The sequence below is a fragment of the Triticum urartu genome, chromosome 1 (genome assembly GCF_003073215.2).
Source record: "Triticum urartu cultivar G1812 chromosome 1, Tu2.1, whole genome shotgun sequence".
In the NCBI taxonomy this organism is placed as follows: domain Eukaryota; kingdom Viridiplantae; phylum Streptophyta; class Magnoliopsida; order Poales; family Poaceae; genus Triticum; species Triticum urartu.
Window position 1 is genome coordinate 205,503,810 of NC_053022.1, and position 4,603 is coordinate 205,508,412.

A 4,603-nucleotide genomic window follows, 5' to 3' on the forward strand; every position below is an offset into this window, starting at 1 on the left:
AGCCTAGTAATAAACCATCTAGTGTTGCTTCTGAAATTAAATTGAAAAGTGCATGTTTACTTGCCACCAAATCTGATATTGATGATCTAGATTTTAGCAAATCTGTTTGCTATGCTTTTGTGTGAAAAGAGGCATTATTTTCATTCGAGGACGTGCCTTCCTCTTCGCCTCCTGCTGTCACTAACATTTTGCAGGAGTTCTCTGAAGTCTTTCCATAAGACGAGCCACCGAGATTACCACCTATTCGAGGGATTGAGCATCAAATTGACTTAATTCCCGGTGCATCATTACCCAACCATGCGCCATACCGTACCAATCCAGAGGAGACGAAGGAGATTATGCGTCAAGTACAGGAGCTGCTTGACAAAGGTTATATACGTGAATCCCTTAGTCCTTGTGTTGTTCCTATCATTTTAGTGCCGAAAAAGGATGGTACGTCGCGTATATGTGTTGATTGTAGAGGCATTAATAATATTACTATTTGTTATTGTCATCATATTCCTAGGCTAGACGACATGCTTGATAAATTGAGTGGCTCTACAATATTCTCCAAAGTTGATTTGCATAGTGGATACCATCAAATTCGTATGAAATTGGGAGATGAATGTGAAAGTGCGTTATATCGACTAGAGGGGGGGTGAATAGGTGATTTTTATGAAAGTCTTCAAAACGTGGAAGTTATGAAGACAAACAATAGAAATAAACCTATTACCCTGCAGCGGAATGAAGACTACACTAGGCAAGCCATAGTCAAGTATTCAATAGAGTGAAAGCACAATGACTAATAGCAGCAATGTAGTAAGGATCAGGTAGGAAGATATTGTGAAGCCGCACAGAACACGCAGTCACTCAGTGAAGACAAAAGATAGTACGAACATACAATGACTTCACAAGGAGTAACAGTAAGTAAAGGGAAGGGAAGATGAAACCAGTGACTCACTGAAGACAATGATTTGTTGGACCAGTTCTAGTTGCTGTGACAACTGTACGTCTGGTTAGGGCGGCTAGTTATTTAAACCTTAGGACACACAGTCCCGGACACCCAGTCCTGAACACGCAGCTCACGACACCCAGTCCTCACGGTATTCCCCTTGAGCTAAGGTCACACAGACCTCGCCCAATCACTCTGGTAAGTCTTCAAGGTAGACTCCCAAACCATCACAGACTTCGTTCACCGGCAATCCACAATGTCTCTTGGATGCTCAGAACGCGACGCCTAACCGGCTGGAGGATGCACAGTCCTCAAGTGTAATAAGTCTTCAGATCACACAGACAAGAAGACTTAAGTGATGCCTAATTCTCTTTGGCTCTGGGTGGTTAGGGCTTTATGCTCGCAAGGAATTCTCTCTCAAAGGCTTCGAGGTGGGTTGCTCTCAAACGACAAAAGCCGTACTCTGAATTTGAGCAGCCAACCGTTTATGGTTCTAGGGGGTGGGCTATTTATAGCCACTTGGCAACCCGACCTGATTTGTCCGAAATGACCCTGGGTCACTAAGGAACTGACACGTGTTCCAATGGTCAGATTTCAAACTCACATGGAAACTTTACTTGGGCTGCAAGCAAAGCTGACTTGTCCGACTCTGGACGAGATTCGCTCTCATAGTCTTCACTCGAAGACATAGGTTTTGGTTAGGCATCACTTCAGTCATTCTGACTGGTTCTCTTGGACCCCACTTAACAGTACGGTGATTCCTATGACTCAACACAGAAGAAAGAGAACTACGAAAGATCTAAGTCTTCGAGCTCCATAGGCTTCATGTGGTGTCTTCTCTTGTCACAGTCTTCAATGTGAATATCTTCATATACCACCTTTGACTTCAATGTCTTCATAAATTTTTAGGGGTCATCTCTGGTAGGAAAACCAAATCAATGAGGGACTTCTACCTATGTTATCCTGCAATTCTCACAAACACATTAGTCCCTCAACTAGGTTTGTCGTCAATACTCCAAAACCAACTAGGGGTGGCACTAGATGCACTTACAATCTCCCCCTTTTTGGTGATTGATGACAAACTAGTTGAAATTTTCAATGGGGAATATAATCTGTGAAATTGTAAAGGATAAGGAATTGTCTTCATAAGTTGCAAGGGCTCCCCCTGAAGATGTGCATATAAGTAATTTGCTTTCGGAATGCAAATGCACATGGCAGGTTGTACTTGTGGAGATCCACTTCAACTTATGATGACAATCCACTATGCATGTGAAAGTATATGAAGATAATGACATGCATAATGGAAAATGGACGTCTGGAGAATGATGTAAGTGCGGAATTTATCGTCGCACATGCGGAATTTATCATCGCAACACAAGGTGGCAGATAAGTAGCAAACGACCATCGAGTTTAAGTGTTACAACTCAAAGAACCAAATGTAGCAAAACAAGAGTTGTAAGCACGAAGCAAAATATAAAGAACCCGCCCATACGGACCCGCTAGAAGACTATCAACCTCATATGCTTCTCCCCCTTTTGTCAGTAAGGACCAAAAAGGTTTGAAGACATAGAGCATCTACTCGTTCCCATGAGGAGTAGGTGAAGCAGCAGGGTCGTTGGTGGTGTTTGGCGGTGCAGAAGAGCTTGGAGCAGAGTCGAAGCGTGCTGAAGGAGGTGGCGGTGAAGTAGCATCGTCTTCATCCTCGATCACTCTGGCATTCACAGTTGCAGCAGAGGAAGAGAACTCAGAGTCTTCAAGGGATGGAGTTCGTCGTAGCACTGCCCTTCGAGGAGGTGTGGAGTCAAACTTGAATCGCTCAGTGAAGCCATCCTCTTGAAGATCATCTTTAGAACACATCAGCGTTAGCCCTTTCCATGTGCGGAGAGAGGTTTCATGGGCAACAAAAGCATTCTTGGTGGCAAGATTGCGAATGCGATTAACATCCTCCAAGAGGCTTTGCATCTGACGCTTCCACGCCTTCAACGTTCTGAGTGAAGCTTTGATGCTCTGCATTCTGAAGACTGAGAGGTTCCTTGGCAGGCTCAGAATAGATGGCTTCAATAGACATATCCACATCAGGCAAAAAAATCCGATGGTTGCGGGCTGAAGGCTGATATGAGATAGCGGAGTGAAGTTTGATCAGCTGCATCACCCAAGGGGTGTAGAACTTCAAACCAAACAGATCAGAGCCAGATGCAACAAGTTGGCGAATGAAGAAATCCTATGTATTGAAGCATTTTCCATGAAGAATGTAGAAGACCAAAGTCTTCATTGCACCTTCCAGCTTGGCATGGGCAGAATGTCCTTTGATTGGCCAGAGAGTTCGCCTTATGATGTGATAAATGGTTTTTGGCAGATAGTCAAGGTCTTCAATGAAGAACTCCGTGGGATAAGCAGCATCTTGGGGCAATGGCTTCATCATACTGAGCATCTGACTCATATTAGGTTCAGTCTTCTGAAAGATGCTCTCAATAGCTTCACTATAAAGCTGACAGCCATGCTCGTAGAGATCGCCAGGAGTGGGCAAACCAGTGAGCTCAATGATGTCAAAGGCTATGGCTTCGTGATGAACGTTTCCTATCATCCACTCTAGGACCCAAGTCTTCGGATCTCTGCTATACCCGCGGATGTGAAGTGTGGCATAGAATTGAAGCAGCAACTCTTCATTCCAATGCTCTTGGTCAGTGACGAACGGCAGCAATCCAGAGCTTCTTCCAGACAGGGCAGACCAGCTATTGCTTCAATGTCAAGACACTTGTCTGGGAGGATGCGACCTTGATTGTATAGAATGCAGGAGTAATAGCTTCGCTGCGGATAGCTCCAGAACCGATCAGATGATATTCTTTCCCTTGAGTAGGGGTTCCTGGAGCTATTGAAGAATGTGTTGTCTGCTCTGAAGCCATTGATATTGAAGGAGCCAGGTGCTGATGCAGGACCTGGGAACCTTGGCAATCTTGGTATTGGCTTCTGTACCTGAGGCCTGTGCTCAACATGATAGTCGAACTGGGGACCGGCAGCAGACTCAGGAATAGAAGTGGCGGGATCAGTGGCTTCGCTGACTTCTGGTGCTTTTGTTGGTGAGGGCTCCACATTAGCTTCAGCCATGACAGCGTCAATGGCTTCAGTGGTGTTGCTAGTGGCAGCCTCAAGATGTTCAACCTCCACTTGACGAGCTGGAGGGTCGGTCACAATCACGTTCTCCTCGAGAACCGCTTCTTGGTGGGACAGGGGAGTAGCAGCTTGTGGGACTTCTTCTTCATCGGCTGATGCAACCGGAATATCTTCAGCAGATTTAGCTTCAGACGTAGAGACTGGAGGCCTTGGTCCTTTGCGAAGCCTGCGCAACACAGGCGACGCCTGTGTAGTTGGAGTTGGCTGGGCCTCAAAGTCTTCTTCCTCTTGTGGGTGATCAGCCCATGAAGCATCCTGAGCGATTGGCGTCAAAGGACGACCAATGCTGATGAGTTCGTTGTGCGCAAGCTGAGGAAGGACTGCACCATCTTCTACATGGTCATGGTGACCAATGCACTACTAGGAAAACGGCTATAGATGAAATGGTCACTAATGGCGCACCACGTGTGTGGTGCGCCATTAGAATATAGCAATGGCGCACCACATACAGGTACGTCATTAGTAATATATTACTAATGGCGCACCTGGTGTGTGGTGCGC